This window comes from Adiantum capillus-veneris, chromosome 5 (genome assembly GCF_014529385.1).
Source record: "Adiantum capillus-veneris isolate H3 chromosome 5, ASM1452938v2, whole genome shotgun sequence".
NCBI lineage: Eukaryota > Viridiplantae > Streptophyta > Polypodiopsida > Polypodiales > Pteridaceae > Adiantum > Adiantum capillus-veneris.
In genome coordinates, this window is record NC_140935.1 from 97,223,003 (window position 1) to 97,246,297 (window position 23,295).

The 23,295-nt window shown below is 41.6% G+C and overlaps 1 pseudogene; it reads right to left on the minus strand.

Annotated features, from left to right (window-relative positions):
• The window catches only part of LOC147457785 (putative linoleate 9S-lipoxygenase 7), a 29,640-nt pseudogene extending 22,093 nt beyond the window's left edge, over positions 1-7,547 (minus strand).
• Positions 7,548-23,295: the final 15,748 nt, after the last annotated feature.

Genomic DNA, 23,295 nt, shown 5'->3' on the forward strand with positions numbered 1-23,295 from the left:
CACTCAAAAGGTCAACCCCCTCTCTCTTACCCTTGTCCTTTCTCCTTTCTCTCTCCCCTCAAGCTACCCCACCTCTCACCAATAATGCATTATAACTCACCAATAATGCACCCTAACTCACATGCAACTTACCCTATCTTCCAAAATAGTATACCCCACCCCCTCTTTCTCTCTCCTATCATATCCCATGACCCAAATACCCCCCTCTCTCTCTAAAGGGCGCCATGTCTCTTGTCTTGTAGCTAAATAACCTCTCCCACACTCAGACACACTCAGTTTCACTGAAAAAGATGCCCACATACCCATCCCCACCCGGTGGTTACCTGATTTTTCTTGTGTTCACACACATCTGCACACAGATTCACCTCTGAACACACTCCCCTCTCTCCCCTCTTGTAATTACTTTATTCTCCATGTCACCTCTCACTTTTTTTCATCAACCCATCTCTCTCTCATGTAGTCTCTCTCTTAGTCTCTTTTTTTCATATACACACAGCCAGACAAGTGGGGCCCACAGTCACATGGCCTATGTAGATAATGATTTCTTCATTTCTAAATTCTAGAATTCCTCCCCCCTCCTCCCCTATATAAAGAGGGGGTCACCATCACACTAAACACACACACCATCACTAAAGAGTACACTATGCACTGTGTGTGCCTAGTGCACACACACACACCCACACGATCACCATCACCGCAATCACCATGCTCATCTTGAGCATGACCTCTACACCCTTGGGCTATGGAAGATGAAGGAAAACTAAATGAAGGATGATGGCCATAACCCTCGTGCGAGTCTTCGCCATCAACTCCCACCTATCCGCCATGTGCTCTACCACGCTCTCCCTTCTCATTCCCCTACCCTATGCTCCCCATTTCATCGCCTTATTCTCTAAATAAAGCTTGAGGTTTTGTGAGTATGTTTTCTTGCAATTTTTTGCCCATGTGAGGTGTGCGGAATCCCCACCTAGTCTTATGTTTGGAGTGAGCTTGTCTATGTGTGAAGGGTGTGCGGATTTGGCATCCTTTTGTGGTGCCTAAGTACTAAGCCGCTATACCCCCTCCCTCACTCTCTCTCTCTCTCTCTCTCTCACTTGATCTCATTCCCTTTCCTCTTCATCATTACTCACAAGCATCCATCTCTCTTGGATGAAAACTTTGTTATGGTGGTGTGTTGTTTGCGTCCTAGCCGCTGAAGCTAGGTGGTGCCCCCTGTTTGCTTTACCATGACAGGCTCGAGGCGCGCCATTCGGTCCCCGGTGTTTTAGAGGCCGTCGGGGTTCGGGGTTCGCTTTGCTCCCGTCACTACCACGCCTAGAAGATATCACAACAGGACGCCAGAGTTGACGATCAAATATACAAGCACATATTCTTATGAAGGACACCATTACATCTTTAATATATCAACCGTCTCTAAAAACCATTACACCTGTATATTAACCGTCTTAATACAATGTCTAAGTACAAAATAAAATGAAGTACAATAAAAGACTGGAAGAAAGAAAAATCATCATCAGTATCGGTGGCAGTGCTCGAGGATGCTCTACATTGGGCGTTGTCTGAGAAAGTATTGTAGTGATCGCTGAAGAGCGTCCTCAATGTCCGCTTCTGTAGATGCCGTAGACGAGGGGGAGAGCAAGAAATGAAATGAAATGTTATATGAACAGTCTTTAAACAAGTGATAAAATCACAAGGCTTGCCATGGAAATGATTTGTGCTTATAAAAAGTGTAAAGCAAAACTGAACCAAGAAAGAGAGACAGACAAGTTGCAATCCATTGAATTCAGTAGCACATGGCTTGGGAAAGCCAAAATTCTAGTTAGGAAGCCCGCGAGGGAGGGGGGGGGGGAGGGAGTGGAGGTGTCCCCTTTGATGATTTTTGGTCTTTTAATTGAGCTTATTTTGATAGTAGTATATATGTGGTTGAATGATCGGATCAGAAGCAAAATCTTGTGCCACAAATGTAATGAGATTGTTGGCTTCTCACCCAAATATGGTCAAGCATTGAATTATTCTTTAATTTGTTGTTGATAGTTGTTTGAATGAAGTAGAGATTCTAAATGTGGGTATTGGGTGTTTGTGGTGGCGATATGAATGTCTAAGTCTCCTAATATGATGCTCAATTTTTTTAATCATTTTCTTGTTCAATCTTTGTGGAGTTATGAAAGAAGTACTTATTGGTGTCTTGATTGACTTGTACAAATTTATGACATGGATATGAGTTGAAGATTGGTTCCCATAAGAGAAAGTGGCATCCAATATTTCAAGTCCCAGGTTTGGGATAGCTTATTGGGTTATGGATTGAATGCCTAGATTATGGAATATGGATAGACCATAATTATTATAATGTTGACGATCAAAATGTGTTTTATTGCCCTGGTACAAAGCCCTCTCATCAACTATTTCCCTTCCCAATGTGAGCATGGTTGATAATATTTTGAAAGAGACCCTCAATCATGTCGACATTTTACATACCACTATACCTCAGTAGCTTTTGGGAGACTCTTGCTTGCATCTAGTCGAAAGAATTCTTTACTTGACATTTTGGAAGCTCTTCAACGACTTATACGTGGACACATACGCCATTTGACATACATATTAACCAACAAGTACGTATTGACCACTCACTTTTACTGACTTCTTGACGCTGCCCCTATTCCTTATATCTTGCAAATAATGCATTCCAAGAGACGGGCTCTCAAATAGGCTTGCAGACTACTTTATATTAACCCAATCCAACCATTTCAAGAGTCTACATTGTATCAAAGAATATCAAGAGACTCTAAAAGACCAACATTGAGTTGGAAACAACCAGCTCTTGCCCATGAGCATATTCTGCAATCAATGCATTCCAAGGGAGCGACCCCAAACACCTTCAGAAACCTCTTTCACAAATTTTTAGTGAGGTGCCCAATGAAAACAAAACATTTAAATTTTGACACCTAATCTTAAATTTCTAAATACCTTTGATATGAAATTATATATGTTGCATTTAAGAGAGAAATACTCGCTCTATTTTTCATTGAAAATAGCCCATGCTTCTTGACCCTACCCCAACTAGGTGCATGTTGCAAAAACAATGCATTCCAACAATGAGATCTAAAATTGGAATTTCACAAAGCAACTTCACATTGAGTTGAAAACAGTAACACTCCGGCATTGACTAAACTCGTAACATCTTGTAATCAATGCACTCTACAGAATCACATCCCACATAGGGAGCTCATCAAACAAATTTTGCGCTTTCAAAACACCTCTTCAACAGTCACAGCTTTCTTCAAGACCACATCGTAATCAAAACAAAAAATGCCATACATATTGCTTGTTTAAACTTTTCACTCTTTCAAAAGCACACCATATCTGACACACACATCATGAAAGGAACCACATCCCACATTGGAATCAATCATCAAAATTTTCTTGTCCAAACAAAAGTTCACAGTATTTAACATAGATATCGTCTATCGATGCATTCTAAGAGACCAGATTGCATGTAAAAAATCCAAGAGACCACTTCAGCATTAAGGTGAAAAAATCTTGTGTTTCTTGACGCATGAGCCACATCCCAAATAGGAAGCACTCAAAAAAAAAAATTGCCCCTACTCATGCTCATCCATGCAGATTTCTTGCAAAACATGACTGGCCTTCAAGATGCAAGCATAGGTGGTTTCTTTTGGAGAGAAACATCATTTTTGCATCCAACATTCCCACCAGAAGCAATGTATTTATTATTTTGACTCACTATCAGCTAGGCATGTGGCCTCCTCAAATATCAGACATGGAAGGCAAATGATGACCCAAGCCTTTAAAATGAAAGCTAGGCAAGTGCTTTCAAACAGAGGTTAGGGCTGACCTACTCTGTTCAAAATCTACTCCATTGTTTCATACATGACTATGGAACACATACTCCACAAAGCATCGACAAAGAGAAACTCCTCTGTCAATGTCAGGGCAGCTCAACATTGGAAAACATTAGATAGCATGGTTCATGAGAAAGCTGAGGTGACATGGAAAAGAGGTGAGGTAATGAGATGAGCATGGGAAGAGGTTCTTGAGACTGCTCAATGGGTAGAGGTGGCAAAGAGATGATGGCTCCATTCTATCCCTGTCTCCATCCACATTTGCGATTGTTCCAACCAAATATCAAGCATTTGAAAATCTTGCATTTGAAACCTCGTTTGATTTGTCTATGTGGATGCAGGCTTCAAAACTGGTTACATCGAAAAGCAGTTGAAGCTCCCACTAAGATTGATGCTTCCCCAACTGCTTCAAGAACATGCCCCCACAAGGGTTTACTTCCTGAAAATTATCCGTGTGCGAAGCATCAAGCTGTGCCTAAAGAATCTTGAAACTATTTTTTACATGTAGCTCAACAGGTGCACAAAGGTGTGGATGAAGGCTACATTAGCTTCCCAATAGAGACTCCTAATTTCTCCATCTGTATTACCAACCTTGATCTGCAGGATTCCTTTTGATGTGGGTGTGGCACATTCAAAAACTTTAATTAGTTAGTCTACTGTTTGCAGCATAAAGGACTTCTGTTCAGACCCCCAAATTTGCAGAGTAATATATCACGTTTGTGACTTGCAAATATAATGAAATCCACAATAAACAAAATTGATGTCTCTCTTGAGTCTTGAGTCCCTGAGGCCCAACACGACAACTTTTTTGGAAAGTCCAGGCTGTATAAACTCCAATGCCTTATCCTACTTTGTTGCCAAACCAAACATGGTTGAAAAAATAAAACGGTGTCAAAGCTCAAAATCCTCCTCCATCTACAAAGGTTAAAACAAATACAGTGTTTGTTGCTTGAGCAACAACAAAAAAATGAAAATGCAATGTACAAAAAGAGAAGAAGCAAGGAGACAAACAAATCACTTGATGCTTGATCAGACGAACAGAACATTCTTCTTGTCTGGGGTGTCACACACACGATAGCACACTGTTGGCAACACTGCTTTGAGCAGCATGCTCTCCATTTCGGTTCTGCATCTTGAAGCCTGATAACTTGGTCACAAAAACAATGCAAAGGCAGCATCCTAAACTGTTGTGACAGAGGCATTGACTTCATATGTCTTTGCCTAGCTACATGATTGGGGGAAAGTGAAGGGACTTGCAGAGCCCAGTTTCCCCAACCACTGCTAGCTAGGTGGTCGGACTTCCTTCTGCAGAAACTCATATGTGCCACAATTCAAAGATACAGATAAGAAAGAGGTAAAATCACCTCTTCAATGGAAAGCCCTTGGAGGGACAGTTTCAAATGTCGAGCAGTGATAGTTGATATCCTTTCTCCATACATGTGCAAGTCTAGTGTACTACTTGGAGGAAAAACCTTGAGAATTCAATGCAAAATTAATAGATGCATTGAGCAGTGACTTCCCAAAAAGTGGCCTATAACCTACCTGGAGACGTTGAATAACAACAGGATGCTTCCCAGCAAGACATTGCAATACTTGATTCCTGCACCTTCTATACATCAAATAAAAGCAACATCACTTTCCCCAAACTAAGAAAACAACTCCTGCACCTTCTACAAGTCCTAGCTTTGGGAACTTTGTGATTGCTGCCATTGAGAAGAGAATCGTTATCGACAGACAAGCGATGGATTTTGTCAATGCAAGAAAATGATTGATCTTTGCGTAGAAGGATTCCCTTGGCACACACTAGCAAGTAGGTGCAAAAGTTTCTAATTCCTGCATTCATGAACAGATTTTTCTTCACGTCACTGAACCTTTCATCCCTTGGTACATATCCCTTGTCAAAAGCCAATTGTGGTTCTTCCAGTTCAAAGTCTGCACCATAAATGCATTAACATCCAAAAGATTAATGTCCTTTCCTTGACAGGACGTACATGGAATATGAAAAAACCGCTTACCAGATTTGATACAATTTTGCCTTGTCCTACACCTGCATGGATAGGGATACATGGAGCAGCCCCTAAGAACAGACCTTGTAAGGTCCTGATTTTCTTTAGGATTACTTACGTCATTATACACACCATAATCATAGATCCTTTCCCCATGCACTCTCTTGCCTTTTCCAACACCTCTAAGAGCAAGGAGATCATCGTCATGAAGCTGTAACAATGCCTTAGGAGTCATGTTTGGTAAGGACATCTGCATGAGAGAGTTGGAAATGTAAAGGAGCACAAGCATTCTGAGAAACTGGATCTGGATAAAATAATATGTGACCACTTACCTGATTGGGGAAGAGGATAGGAGGCTGACCGCAATGGGCAAGTCGGGTATGGCAAATCCAAGTGTGAGATGTGGGACCTCCAAGACTTGGATACGAATACAAGCTGCATTATCAAACTTGAGTAGATTCACAAATGGACATGAGCTCGCTTAACCTACCTTATGCAGGGGGAGACTCGAGCCTCCTCACCGTCCTCTCTCTCTCTCTCTCTCTCTCTCTCTCTCTCTCTCTCTCTCTCTCTCTCTCTCTCTCTCTCTCTCTCTCTCTCTCTCTCTCTCTCTCTCTCTCTCTCCAAACCCCCCGCAGTCACCCGTGTGTAGTGACAGAGCGCTGCAGACTGTAGTTGTCTCCTTGAAGTCGCCCCTATGTAGTGACAGAGCGCTGCAAACTGTTGTTGCAACACTACAGAGCACGTTAACCCTGGAGACTACACAGGCATGGAGAAAATGAGAGAGAGAAAGAGGCAGGGTCGGTCCGTAATTAGGGGAAGAAAGAGAGAAAGAATCAGGGTCAGACCGTAATCAAGGGATGAGGGAGAGATAGAGAGAGAGAGGACAATTCATAATGGCCTCAAAAACATCACCCCACTTCATGTCGACCATCCACCTCCCAAGACAAAGGTATCCAAGGCGATGAAGTCCCTCAAAACCTCGAGGGCCCCATTTTCAAAGACACGACTCACCAGGCCTCCTTCTGAAGACCACCATTTCAATTTTCAATGCTTCATCATTTTTTTAACACAATTTTGCAACAATGAATGCCCACTATCTTATGTCAACCAATCAAATTTTTTGGCCTATAAAAAAAAGCTTGAAAATATAACTCAAACTTTTTCTATTTTAGTCAGCAAAAAGAGAAGGCATCGCTATAGCCTTCGCCCTTTGGGCAGGCCAAAAATGCCAAAATTAAATATGAGCTCAAACTGATACAATACTCCTTGTGAATCTACTCCAATGCCTAGATACAAAAATAAATGAGATAAAGTGAAAGACTAAAATCGTCAGCATCATCATCGATGCATGGATTGATCGTCATTGCAGAAAGGATTGCAGCGGTCTTGGTCAAGCTTTGTCAATGTCCAGCAAGGGCCAAATCTTGAAGGCGTAACTCTGTTAGCAAAGTGGTAGATACAAACGAGTGCAATGGGTTTTCCTCATACCTTTCTTGCTCCAGCTATTGTCTGGTGGTGCACATGGTGCCAACGCCAAGTGCACTTAGGTTGCCACACAGGCCTTCAACCTAAAAGACGTTGTTTGTGATCGAGGACCATTCAGGAGGCTGATTATATTACCCATGTCCGTCAAATACTTTGGAAGCAAGAGCACGGCTGGAAGTTTTATGAGCTCCATTACTCACAGCGCAACAGAGATTGCATCTACAATACGTGGACAAATTAGCAAGAGAGAGATTGGAAGGTGGGAGAGCAAGAGATAGAGAGTTTGCTAGATTGCGACTTGCAATAGGTGGATCCAGATGAAACTTAACAGTGGAATGCACCCACAGGGTGAGAAGTGGGGTGGGGGATGGTTGCATATGAGAGGGGGAGAGATGGATGGCTGCATGCAAACACATGAGAGAGTGGCTGGAATTAGGTAGGGAGTGTGGGGCGACAACTGAAGACAGAGAGAGAGAGAGTTAGGTGGCACGAGTTCGGCCACTCCAATAGCAGAGAGCGAGTCCACCGTGCTTTAGAATCGAGTAGGGATTGTTGAAAGGCTTCCTGTTTTTCCGCAAGAGAACGGTGATGAGAGCTACGTAGAGGTATCCGCCATGAAAACTCTCGAAGAGCGCGTACACCGTGAAACGAGAGAGAAAATAATAAGCAAATAGAGAGAGATATCCTTCTTCTTCTTCTTCATGAGAGAGAAGAGTTTATGGAGATGGTGATGAAGAACTTGCACCACTCCGTATAATAGATAAGTAATCTTGACTTCAAGGCAAGAGAGCTTCCGCGTCTAAGAGTGTATCTATCCTCCTCAAAGTGAAAGAAGAGAGGTCTTTATATAGGCTCTCAAGGCCAAAAGCACTAGCTAAGAATAATGTGAGGCAAGGAGAGACAAGTTCACGGACGTTCGCGGCTTACTATTAAAAAAATAAGAAAAAAATAAATCGGATTTTGATGCGCGATTTAGAGACTCTAAGAACACTACAAGAGGTTGTGTGCTCTTGTGACGCTGTTAGCGACGGAAATACACTGGGTTTTTATAACCCCCAACGTCGCTACGAGAGCGTCGCTATATGCGTCGCTATAAGCGTCGCTATATAGAGACGCTCATAGCGACGGTTATAGCAACGTTTACACAGAAGTCTATAGCGACGCTCCAGAGCCATAAATAGCGACGCCCGAGAGAATTTTTTTTTGGTGACAGGGCATTGAATGCCCTGCCACCCATCAACCATATTGTACTTGATTCACTTTTTAAAAAAAGTGCAAGGATAGATAATAGACCCAAAATAGTCACCACAAGACGCATTGCTTGCAAAATTGACAAGCGTAAAATTGACAATTGTACACATCATAGGCAAAATGAATTGATTGGAAAATGTAATAATGACAATTGTACAACATCATAGGCATAAAGAATTGATTGGCAAAATGAACTGCGGTGACAAATGTAATAATATACATGGTTCAAAAAGACGTATAAAATCCGTCTCATGATACATAAGCTATGAGACACCCTAAACTAATGCTATCTAGCTACGGCTAAACTGGCGTCGTCGAGTCAGACGTCTCATCGTGTCCAAGTGGCGTATTTGTCGGATTCTGCAAAAAAAGACAATAAGATAGTTTTCAGTAAGTTTAAAGATATAACGACATTTATAAAACAATACAAAAAATAGAAAAGAGTAAACCCTAATACTAACCATGCTGTCGCGAGAACTGAGAATGTCCATCAGGGCGTTTAAGCCCTTCCTGCCTACGTACTCTCGCTCGTACGGTGTGGGATCACGTCCTGTCATCGACCACTATCAAAACATACAAAGATTTCATTATGTTAGAATTAAAAAACTCATAAACCCTAAACTATCGAACATAAAGAGCAATGCAAAAACACTTACAAAATCGGCCTCAAATGATGCCCATCCGCCGCTCCCCAAGTAGTGCGAGCTCCCTGCCTCTACTCGCGCTCTGGTTGCATCCTTTTGTTGCTTCCACTTGTCGGGATTCTCGCGCGCTGCTTTCTTCGCATTCTTCCAATCTTCTTTGGCCAGCCAATCTGGCCTGTTCGACCCATGCTTGATTGCTTTTTGCACTTCGGGACGCTTGTGTTTGTAGTATTCGCGCATTCGAATCTTCATCAGGTCTTCATTGAAGCGCTGATCCCGTGTTGGAACGGGAAACTCATCATGAAGTATGCTGATGACTCTATCTTTTAAATCACTTGGTACTTCACTCCATTTGTTTAGTATGTAGTGTCTAAACAGCTGAGAGCAAAGACCACGCATGCGCGAGATCACCTTCTTGCCATCATCATCCATGATGATGCCGCCGCTGAAGTCGATGGAGTAAGGCAAGCCCTCTGGCCGGTGACGCGTGAACCTGGGTGTCCCGCCAGGGGTCTCTAGCGGCGTGTCAATGGGGGTACGGATGTCAGGTGTCTCCACTGGCGTCTGGGCCCCGAAGCGAGGAGTGTCGGGTGGGCTGGCTCCTGGCGGAGTAGGTAGAGGTGTCTAGCTGCTAAGAACAGTCAACCACGCAAAATCTGGCGTAGATGGCGATGCTGTGGCTAGTGTGGGGGTGGGCAAAGAAGGGGAGGGTAAAGAGCCTCTTCGAACACGAGGCGGTGTGGAGGCATCGGCGGCGAAATCCCCACAACAACCGCCACTGCCACCACTAGAGCGCCGGTGTCTAAACGAGTGTGAAGATCGTCTCGTCGACACTGAAGCTTCGGAGCGCGCCGAATGCTCCGAAAGAGAGGGAGATGCGGATGGGGTAGGAACGCGCGATGATGCGCCAGAGCGATGATGCTCCATGTACCACTGTCTCTGCTGCGATGACAAAGAAGAAATAAACTCCTCATCATCCATACCTGCATTAAACACACGAATATTTAAACTTAATATTGAATGAATAGAGTAGACAATGACGCAAAGACCATTAAATACAATGACGTAATGATGCATATAAATACAATGACGCAATGAATTGAGTGATAGAAGAGGCAAGTCGAAAACTCAGAATTGTCAATCAAAAGATGTGAGCGCGAGTAGAAAAGAGCGTTATACGCCATGGAAGGTACTTAGAGAGCCAGAGCTTTTACAACACGGAGCAAAATTGTTCAAATACAATATTTGTGGCTTTAAGAGATCTCTCTCTCAACCTCGCATAACTCAGCATAACTTCCTATATCTATATAGAGCTCTCCGTTTAAACACATATCCTCTGTTTCATTTTGTAGATCCTCTGCATGCACCCCATATAGAGTAGTAGCATCTTGATGCTCGTCTCGCACCACCGCAACGGCTTCTGATTGAGCATCTTCTCTGATCTCGTCCATTGATGATGTTGTGATTGGCACATGGTAGCCTTCATAAGTCCTTGCACTACGAGGGGCTACCTCTATGATGTACCACCAGTTTGATGTAGACTTTGTAGGATAAAATATTACCTGCTAGAGCCACATAACTTACATGAGAGCTTTCAAGCACATAACTTGTAAAAGGGGGATGCTAACTATTTACATACTTACTTGTTCACAATGCTCGGGTAGTACGAAAGTGTCTCTTAGGTCAGTCCATTTCTTAGTAGAATCCACCTCAAGAAAACCAGACTCTCCTCTACGCACAGTAGCGTTGCGACCCTCCATGATTATCTTGAACCATTGCACGTCGAACAAGTCGACAAAAAATCCTCTGTAATCGATCCTCAAAATCTCTTGTAGCGTGCCGAAGTAAGTGAGTTCCGCCACCACAGGATCTGCATCAGAGGAACGTCGTTGACTAGACTGTTCAAATTTTGCCATGATTCCACAATCTTGAGTAAAACGCTTTTTGTCGATCCGTTCCACCCTAAAATGTCGACCTTTACACCATGCTGCTGTGTATGACTTATACTACAACGAACAAAGATTTTGAGTGGCTGTTCAAACAATTAGAAATAAAGTCACTAGCTAGTCATACATTGCAAACTTACCTTGGTCGCGCAACCCTGAGAGTACTCCCACTCTTCCTCAGTCACTTCGTCACCGCATTGTTGTGCGCTTTTCAATTGGTCGTGCAACCATCTTAAGCTCATGAATGTTGGTAGGCTCTCCAGACCCGTCGGATAGTGCATCGGTGGTCGTCTTCCCCGTCTCCACTCGATTCATGCCCTTTGTCGCTCTTGCTTTGCATCCTCATATTGTGAAATCCACTTTCGCATCACTGGATTGTGAAGCATGCAAAATCGGTTGATTTTAGCCTCTAGATCTTCCGTCATCTTCTTCTCAACACCGAGATTGCACATGACAATCCCAGATATGCGCTCATCATCTATGGTTCGCCATAGCGTGTCCAGGGCTTTATCACATCCGTCTAGCCACTCTACAATGTACACTAGGGACTCTGATACCAACCAACCTTCTGCCATGCTACCCTCCGGACGTGCCTTTTGACGCACATATCCCTTAAGCGTTTTCATGAAACGTTCTAAGAAGAACATCCATCTGGAATGAACTGTGCCAGCTATTTCCACCTCATCAACTATGTGAACAAGAAGATGCACCTGAATGGTTAGCATGGTAGTAGGAAAATGTTTCTCAAACATGCACACAAGCTCTGCAGCATTTAGTTTGGCGAATGGTATGGAGTCTACGTTGATCTCCTTTTGTGAGATCCATTGCACCAGCTTTGCAAGTTTGTAGATTGTGTTACAGACGTCGAGAGACAAACATCGCTCAATGGCAACCGGTAAAATAAACTGTAAAGTATGTGCAGCAATGATATTAAAGTCCACATTTTATGCAATGATATTAAAGTCCACTATGAACGTACCTGACACATTTTATGCGAATCGTGTGACTTCAAACCGGTAAGCTTTCCTTCTTTAGTAAAACACGTTCGGAGCGAGTGCATTACGCCAGTGAGGGTCCGCAAAGATCGAATGGTCTCTTTTACTTTGCGTTCTTGGGCTCCTGTGAAAATCCATGGTGCTTTAGGGAGTTTTATCGATCCATCAGACGCTGTTTGCGGCCAATATTGCTCCATACGATCCACATTTCTAAGGTCAACTCTGGCTCCCAAAGTATCTTTCTTTCCGGTCAGATGTTCCCATAGTAGATTACCCACATTCTTGAATATGTGCATTGGATCGAGCAAGTGATTGATCATGAGTCGGGGCCAGTATGGTAACTCGTACCATACAGATAGTCTCTTCATCCCTGGAGGCAATCCCTCATCACACATCTCCTTCTGCTCTAACCATGCTTGTGCAGACATCCTTGGTGGCTCTCTTCCCAAAAAGCCATCGCGTAACACATGATTCTCTGGAAGATACGCTTGATGACCTTCGTAGATTTGCTTCTTCAGTGAGGGCATCCTACGTGCATTCAGGTTAGGTCCACATGTGACACATGCTTGTTTGAAGCCCTGCATGTATACACATGATAATAGATCAACTATGGGAAAAAACAAGATTTACAGTGTCTGAGTGAGGAGTGTCAATAGATCACCTGAGCATTCTGTTACCCCGGGATAGTCATGCATGGTCCACATTAGAACGCCTCTGATCAAAGCATTCCGTCGTCCTGTGTGTCGGCTCATATCCACCACCTCTATGCCAATCCACAATTGTTGTAGTAAGATACACATCCATATTCTTCACTTTATATCGCCCTGGCACAATCAAGCTTAGCCATAGGTGCCCCTTCTTCGTAGTCAACCATGGGGGAATGTTGTAGTTGACGATGAAAACGGGCCATACACTGTAAGATGTTGATCTTTGACCAAATGGATTTACGCCATCCATAGCGAGGCCTAAGTGCAAATTTCGAGCTTCCCTGGCAAAATCCGACCATGTTCCATCTATATGTTTCCAGGTTGCGCAATCTGCAGGAATTCGTAGCACACCATCCGAAGATTTATTCTCCTCATGCCATGATGCTAGGGCGGCCATGGACTTACATTCGAAGAAGAGGAAAATGTTGCAAAACCTTTTTTGGAATTTTTGTCCCGTGGAGATCTACTCGATATCTTTCGGAATCACATTTCGGACACTTCTCCATGTCTATGTATTCCCCTCTGAAAAGAATGCAGTCATTAGGACAAGCGTGGATAGAATAGTAATCCATCCTCAAGTTTCGCAAAATCTTTCTTGCTTCATCTCGGGAATCTGGCATCACATTGTCAGCTGGTAGTATGTGCTCTTTAGGCAATCTACACAACATAAAAATACGATACAGTCGTGTAAAAATCTATCAGATCATTATACATTTAGAGTTTTATTAAAGTAAACTAATTGTAATAGATCACCTGAAAAGCGCAGTGACACTAGTGTCACTCCATCCAAACTTTGCCTGCTTGTTGAGAAGAACCAGGAGTGCTTTCAATCTAGAAATACGTGCTCCATTATACAATGGCGTATCGGCTTCACTTTTCATATCATCATAGATAAGCCTTTCTGAATCCATGATCGTCTCGATCATTTCATCAATCTCGGGCTCAAACATTGCCTCGTTGGGAATGTGCTCTGCATGATCATCCCCCAAGCTGTCAGAGGCTACATCTTGTGGCCTCACATATGCTGCTTGACCAAAGTGCCTGCGAACACGTCTATTGGGTTGCAAGATTGCTGCTTGTTGGCTAGCGTCACAGTCCGACGAGTTATAATTGGCAACAACTCGATCTATAATAGATGGATCGAACTCGCCAAATTCGCGAACGTGCTGCAAAGAAACACGTCTTGTCCGTCGCACAGCATGCTTGCATTGATTACAAGGACATAAGACCCTCGTTGAGAGATAGGTGTTTCGGTTGGACGGTCCCACATCCTCGTCACTACTCATAATGAGGATAAAAATATTATAACCTGGACAACAAATTTAATATTCTATTGGCATTCTTCATCTTATCTCTCTCTCTCTCTCTCTCTCTCTCTCTCTCTCTCTCTCTCTCTCTCTCTCTCTCTCTCTCTCTCTCTCTCTCTCTCTCTCTCTCTCTCTCTCACACATTCTCTAGTCATGTCCAATCCCCGCACACCTCGGTCTAGAGGTGCACGGAGATCAGAACCACCGGGTTATAATCTCGTCTTTATTGGTCAATACCTATATTTGTGCGTACAAGAAATCTACAGGCCCACGTCTACATGATACTGCATGTAGTGGACAAAACCCCTTTGCCTCTTCTCTAGCTGTAGCACTTCACAACATCTTAACATCTTTTCACAGTAGATCTTTTCACTGTTCGTCTAACTCTAAACCCTAAACAGTAAGTAATTCTTACGTGGACTCGATCTAACGTAAATAAGCGTAAATCTAAATAAACATAAATCTAACTAAAAATAAACCTAAATCTAATTTAACGTAAGTCTACATCTAACCTAATATTTAACGTCTTTTGGGATAGTTGGCATTCTCATCACTAAAGATGTGAGAGTTAACTTCTGGCGGCGACGCTGCCTCATCTCCATCCACATCTGACGACAGCAATTGGCCCTTTGGACCGTTCTTGCTCTTGTTACTAACTTTGAAGTTGCTGTTGAATGACTAGAGGTTGTCTAGATGGTCATTGTCGGGGATGTAGTGACTCTTGCCGCCCTGAAAATCCACCTTCTTCCCTATCTTCTGAAGACATTTCACTAGTACTTTTGGATTGACGGAGCCCACCATGAGTGAAGGCAGCAATACCCTATATTCCATTGAGGGCTTTCTTCACCCGCTTCATGCAGGCATCGCAGTCTATGGAGACCTAAATCTAATCTAATATAACGTAAATCTAAATCTAGCATAAATAAACGTAAATCTAACTAAAAATAAACCTAAATCTAATCTAATTTAACTTAAATAAACCTAAATCTAATTTAACGTAAATCTACATCTAACCTAATCTTTAATGTCTTTTATGATAGTTTCCTACGACGTTATAACTCTCTTCTTCTTATGTGTGTGCGCATGTGTGGATGTGTGCCAATAAAAAGAGATAAATGGTATAACCTTTCTATCACCCATGCCAAGTATGATAGATTGGTTATGCCATTTCCCTCTTGAATAATAGGTCTTGAGTTCAACTCCTCGTCAGCTAGATCTTTAGGTCTTTTAATTTTAATTAGTTTCCTGCGACGTTAAATTAGTTTCTCTCTCTTTCTCTCTCAATGTGTGTGCGTTTTTTTGTTTATGCATGTTTTCTCTCTCTTTTCCTCTCTCAATGTGTGCGTTTTTTGTTTATGCATGTTCTCTCTCTCTTTTCCTCTCTCAATGTGTGCGTTTTTTGTTTATGCATGCTCTCTCTCTTTTCCTCTCTCAATGTGTGTGTGCATTCTTTGTTTATGTATGTGTGTGTGTGTTTTTGTTTATGTTTGTACTCTCTCTCTCTCTCTCTCTCTCTCTCAAAAACACTATGTGTGTGTGTGTGTGTGAGAGAGAGAGAGGGAGAGAGAAAGAGGGGAAGGAAACATGAGAGTGAGGAGAGGGAAGGAGCATACCTAGCTCGCCTTCCTCTCCTCGTGTGTGTGTGTGTGTGTGTGTGTGTGTGTGTGTGGAGAAGAAAGAGAGAGAGAGAGAGAGAGAGAGGGAGAGCGTTACCTGCTCCTTGCTTAAGGGCGCCGAAAAACTCAGATCTGAGATCTGAGTTTTTGGGCGCCCTCTGTTATTTTTTTTAGCCCAGTCGGCGTCGCTATAAGCGTCGCAAATTTACTTATAAATTTACGGCGCTCATAGCGACGTCGGGAAAATTTCTTTTTGAGCGTGCTGTGTGAGCGTCGCTAATATGAATAGCCTCTTGTAGTGGAAGAAGCTTGGCTTCCAAGAAAAGATTTCTAAACTAAGCTCCTCCTCTTTTTTTTAAAAAGACTCTTTCTTTCTTAAAAGCAAGCTTTTGCTTTGTGGTGGTCAACTCTCCCACTTACCATTCAATTTTTACATTAAATTTGACCATCCAAACAGTATCTAACCAACTAATGAAAACCGTTGCTAAACTACGCCACACCGTAACATCCGACATAATTATGACTTTCCAATACTATCAATCAAAATTCGACGAAATAGATATTGAAAGTTATTTTTCTTATTTTTAAAAGAGACCCAAAAAATGGGAATCTTACATCCTCCCACACTTGAAAAATATGAGGTGTTCTCACCTCGAGATGGAGAACAAATGAATAAGCCTAAAACCTTCTATAGATACATGCTAAATTGACTATCCTATTTCTCAATCATTGGCATTAGCAGGAACTCCATTTCCTCTAGGAGACATGATGTATTTCTACATCATGTCAAATCCAAAATCTTATTAACAATATATTATATTAATCTTCCCGTGTTATGAGTCGCAAACGTGCACGAAATTGTCTTTTCTTGTCTCACTCTATTCTTAGCTAGTGCTTTTGGCCTTGAGAGCCTATATAAAGACCTCTGTTCTTTCACTTTGAGAAGGATAGATACACTCTCACACGCGGGAGCTCTCTTGCCTTGATGTCAAGATTACTTATCTATTATACGGAGTGATGCAAGTTCTTCATCACCATCTCCATAAACTCTTCTCTCTCGTGAAGAAGAAGAAGAAGGATACTCTCTCTGTATTTGGTGATTATCTTCTCTCTCGTTTCACGGTGTACGCGCTCTCCGGAAGTTTTTGTGGCGGATACCTCTATATAGCTCTCATCACCGCTCTCTTACGACAAAGCAAGAAGCCTTTCGACAACCCCAAATCAATTTGAAAGTACGGAACACCATTTTAGATAAAATGGGAAAATCCCACAACTTTGGGACTAATTTCAACGCCTATGGATTCCTATTTCCCATTAAATTTGGAAAATTTTCATTTAATTTGGGAATGTGACAAAGAGATAGATTCTCAGGAAAATGGTGGTGTTGAGAAACACCTTTTAAAATTTTTATTTTTATGTGGGTGTTTCAAAACACTTCATAAAAGAGATACATTCTCAAAAAAATGGTGGTGTTGAGAAACACCTTTTAAAATTATTATTTTTATGTGGGTGTTTCAAAACACTTCATAAAAGAGATAGATTCCCAAGAAAATGGTGGTGTTGAGAAACACCTTTTAGAATTTTTATTTTTATGTGGGTGTTTAAAAATACTTCATAAAATCATACATAAGCTGGGGAAATAAAACAATGAGCAATATATGAAATGCTATTCAATTTCTCCTATTAAGGTAGCGTGTGCCTTCTCCATGACATTTGATAGGATCTTGATTGTTTTCGCAATTCTTCCACCCCTTGGAGTCCACGACCATACAATTGTATCAACACACTACCAGCGCTTTGGGTCAGCAAGATTGCAGCACCAACTCTTTTTACAACAATCCTCATACTGTTCTTGGATTGTGGGATTTCGTTTTCGATGTTTTGGTGCCCAATACTGAATCATAACTTTCTTGTACTTAGGAGATGATTTTTCTACATCAACGTTTGACTCTGCCACTCCTACCCATATCCGATATTCAGGATCTGCGGGTCTCACAAGAACAAGATCCCCTTTTCTTACATCAATTTGAGGCCTAAAGGCCTCCTGTGGCCTTGCACTTTGAGGACCAACATAGTGATCATTTAATTCTTCATATCCTTGAAACTCATCTCTGTCTTCCTCTATCTCTTGCATTCTATGACTCCCTACAATCTTTGGCCAAAATGTTGTATATTCACCAATGTGTTTATTGGTTGGTTGTTCAAGCTCATTGATTATGTTTTGCCAATAAGTGATAACAGGCTCCATGTATTTTGTGGAGTCATGGTCCTTTCCCTTTAATAGAGAACATCTTTTCCAAAATTCAAGATATGACTTAATCCCTTGAATAACAAGCGGACTATCTCTCACATATTCTACTATAGGTACCACATCTGAATAGCCTGTTGGTAATTTTGGTTTTCCCTGGTCATCTTTTTTCCACAACCCTTTGCATATGAAGAAAAGATCAACTCTTTAAACTAGTTGATCAAGAAGGCTCTATACCTAGTAGACAATTATATGGTCTACAATGAAGGGGACTACAAAGATTTAGATGATGATTCATTGTCATAGCATAGAGGAGCTAAGTCTACAAAGCTGGCACAAAATAGTGAAGAAGATGTAAGTCAAGAAAGACTTATTAAGGAAGTGCTCAAAAGGATATGCCTGTTTCCTAAGCCACAGGCTAAGCAACCTAAATGGTAACCCATTGAGCCAAAATATATGAATCATTCTATGAAAGAGTGTTACTCCAACAAGAAATATGTGAGAGAGAAACAATATGACCCACTAGCCCAAGTCGCGCCTCCTCAGGTACCACCAATGCTGCCTAGTATATAATAGGAATTTTGCTAGGACACGGAGGGATTGAACGGCTGTAGCCTGTATTGGGGCAACAACCACCTCTACCAGGAACAGAATGGTGGGCATTAGGTATGCACCCACTACATAGGAATTTGAGGAACAAGGCTTAGTGCATGTGCGTGTGTATTACAAAGAGCCAAGTGAGTACAGGGCTAGTTTAGCATTCTATCTGCCCAAAGAGCCAAAAGCACCGGAACCTTGGAGCCTGATTGGGAATGTTGGACCACCAACTGCAGATCATGATGTAGGACAAGGTAGATACAATTTGGATGAATGCACATTGCTATTCATAGCCAACGGTGGACTGGCAAGACAAGGACCTGCCTATCAACAGTTAGTGGCTTTAGTAGTGCCATGCAAACCTTTAAGACTATGCTACAAGTGTGTTGGTGATCACCTTATGAAATATTGTCCTCATACAAAGATCATTAGAGTGAATGTATAATGTCCATATTGCGGCAATACTCATTTGATCTGTGACTGTCTAAAAAGCCCAAATAAATGGTGAAAAAACATTAAATATATTGAGGGCAATGCTGTCAAGTAGTGGTTCAGAAAATTAAATGATGATACCTTTATAGGTTTTCACAAGAGTGCAAGCTCAAAAAGAAAGGGAAGAACCAATAATTGAGGAACCCAAAATAGATATGCCTAGTTAAGAACGAGAAAGTCAATGAAACACCTAGAAGGCCAAGAAGGCATGCATGAAAGCTAGGAAGGAACCTGAACAGGAAACCCTAGCAGAGAAATTAAAACAAACCAAGGACAGATAAGAGAGATTAGAGAATCAAACTAATCTGATTTGGAAGTTCCAAATGCTAGAGAACCTAATGAGAAAAAGAGACCAGTGCATCAACTTTTGTTCGCTTTCATTGGGGAGGAAAGAGAGGCTTTCAGGGAGACTTTGGTCCTCAAAGTCAATTTGAAATTGGACCTTCTCTTCCTTTCCACTGGGATCCTTCATGCCCACATAGATACCAAGCACTCTAAGTCCTAGTGTTTTGAAAATGTCCTGCAGGAACAAAAAGTGACACTTGTTAGCTGAGCCAACGTCAGTTAACCGAAGCTGCTAAAGATCAAAGCCTTATGAATGCACATCAAAGATGAAAATGGGTAAGCAGTGAAGATTGGAATTACACATTATTCCAAAATGGCCATGTATTGTAATTTCTCGACTTATTTATCCATTGCGATAATTGTAACATGTTATGGGCTCAATAGGAGTTCCAAGATGTAAAGAATAGGTTAGCTAGTGTATGTAGGTTGCAGATACAGTAAGTTGTGGAGCCTGAAAGGTCTTGGGCACCGGGATATTACACATTTTAGACCTTGGCTAAGGTATAAAATCTAACTTTGTAAAGTTTTGATTGAGTTTTGGATAAGAAAGACACAGCCTGAGCTAGCAGCGCTCACTTCTCTCCTTCTCATGCTTCCCTCTCCCTTGTCAATTGTCACATTGCAGTGCTGTCTGTTGTGTTGCAACCACAGGTAAGATCTCTATGCATTGACGTAAATATATCATGGTAATTTGTAGCTTATGAAATCACCAACCCGTGGCCTAATTTCATCATAAATAGGAATTTAAGCTAGGAAATCACAAAGTAAGCATAAGCGGGATATTGGGGCATCATTGCTAAGCATTAAGATGAATTTGGGATAAAAAACGACTAGGTCAAAATCTCACTACTATTAATAATTAATTTTTTTATTGCTTATTGAAAATGAGATTTGAGACCATAAGCATGTGTGCTTTGGTCTTATATACTAGTCCTAGAAGTTTCATTACATTCGGATGTCATTTGATGCTGTAACGATCATGGTTTTCTTGGTGATTAGCGACTAGCTTTTGATGACTTGGGTCATTTGAGTTTAGCTTGAGTTAGATGCACGTTGTCTATTGTATTCCAAGAGATTGAGACCCTCTTGTAGCCTACATACACTAGTCGAGTCAGCTTGTCCCATGGATTGACAATAATGTTCTGTTGACGAGGAAGGGAAAACTGAGACAAGAGATGAGAGAGGGGGAGAGAGAGAGAGAGAGCAAGCCGACTCCAGATATGCAAACCCCAAAGTGTGTCAACTGATCACACAAGATGAGTTTATATAGAGGGGACCAGGGTGCTATATATAGAGATACTATATATATCTCAACAGCCCCACTCAAATGAAGGTCCCTACCTGTGGATAAAAAAACCCTTGGGGGCTCAAGGGAAAAACCCACAGCTCTATATACACCCACTATTATTAAAATATTTCAAATGTATATTTACAAAGTTCAAAGGAGCTACATCACTCCATAATACACAAAAATGACCATAAAGGCTCATAAAAATTCTAATCAACACAAAGTTAAGGTTTGAATTGCAGGAGCTTTAGCGTCTTTGATTCCTCATATATGCTGTTTGATGTGGTTTGTATCCTGTTAACAATAGTAATTCAAGAAACATATCAAGACGTGAAGGTTAAAAATAATCACATCATATTGTCCTTAGAGACGGTTCCCGTCATTGCTCTAGAGATGATAGAGAAATAAACGTAATGTCAATGCAGTCACATGTGCACACATGTATATACAAAGTCGTACATAAAAGCTATGAAACACTAGTAGTGCATAGTCAGAGCTTCCAAGTCCCTGATGATGAGAATGATAAGAACCATAGCACCAATGATAACGAGGGTGCAATAAGAGGATAACAACCATAGAACCAATGACGACGAGGGTGCAATGAGATGATAAAAAACATAGCACCATGACGAGACGAGGGTTCCATATGAGATAAAAACCATAGCACCATGGCAATGAGGGTGCAATATGACGATATCAACCATAGCACCATGAGGACGAGGGAGCAAATGAGACGATAACAACCATAGCACCAATGATGGCGAGGGTGCAATATGAGATAACAACCATAGCACCATGTTAGTGAGGGTGCAATATGACAATAAGAACCATATCACCATGATGACGAGGGAGCAATGAGACGATAACAACCATAGCACCAATGATGGCGAGGGTGCAATATAAGATAACAACCATAGCACCATGTCGGCGAGGGTGCAATATGACAATAAGAACCATATCACCATGACGACGAGGGAGCAATGAGACAATAACAACCATAGTGCCATGAAATATTGAGGCCCTAATATCAATTATAAGGGTGAAATACGATGATAACAAGCATAGCATCGAGCTTGACACCATGATCCCAAGCACACATAAACTTTATCAGTAATGGGAGATAATCTATCACATCATCAAGAAAATTATTAGTAAGGCCGTGACATAGAATTATCAAAATCATTAGTAAAGTCATGATCTAGAATTATCAATTGACCAAGCATAAGTGACAAACTCCACAAATGATGACTTAGCAACCATATAATCAAGATCTGAGGCACCCAGATAGCACAAGGCCCCGTGATGATGATGCTACCATGTAATCAAACCATTGGCGTATGATGAACGAGCGACACATTATTTCAATATTTATGCCATTGATAAGGTAAATAAAATGAAGTGTTCATGACACGAACTTATTTATTTTTTTATTTTTTTATTTTTATATGTAGATGCAAGCTAGAGCAACCAACATTGCTATTGGATACTACGATGTTCATGGAATTTAAAGGGTCAATGCTTGCAAACAAATGTTGATGCTGATGGTAACATTCATTAATGATGTGAGAAACATAGATTAATGAAGTCACAATGCCTCTCGATAATTATAAACGATATATCAATGATTATTGCTCCCCAAAGGATCCATCTTGCACTGGTGACATGAAAGAATCTACTCACTCACACATAAAACATAAAGGATAGACATCTAGTTCACATACTCGTCTGGAGAGCCTAACTAGCTCAATCTCGAGCCTCAGAGTCTCCAACTACTCTGACTTAGTGTCATACCTCAAGGAATCATCCCATACCGCCCTTGCTTGGGTGTCCAGATAGGCATTGCCAAGGGTCCATAGTCCCACGTATTGGCATCGCACAAGATAATTCACAAACGATTCGAAGGTCCAATATACAGGACTTCGCAACCGCCATACGTAATTCCGGTGCCCATCTTGATGTTTAGAGATATTAGGTACAATATGTTGGTTTCATTGATGGGTGTGTATGGTTCCCTACATTGCCTTCACCCAAGCATGGAGATGCATTCGAGAGCCATTCTCGACGGGTGGTCTAATTGGAGCCGCAAGGTCAATCAATTATTGAAAGTGTGCTCAAAATGCCCTGTAATCTAACCAGATAGTAGTCTTACTTGCTGAAAGAATGTGCAATCTCATTGTAGGCCAAGCATTTACAACATGTTAGTGGGCCTATTAAACTGAACACAAAGTTTAAACATCTAGGAGCCTTTGGTTTGACGAACAATAGAGAATTCAAAGACAAATTAGACAAATTGAATTTTGAAGGCAAATCAAAAAAAAAAAAACCATGGCAATACTGGATAGTGGAGCTGGCATAGCCATAGCCACTAAATCAGTATGGGAATCTTGGGGACAACCAGCCATTAGACAAACTCGAATAAAATTGCAGTTGGCAGACAGACACATTGAGAGACCACTAGGGCTGCTTGAGAAAGTGGATAGTCAATTCCTGTGGAATTGAATATCA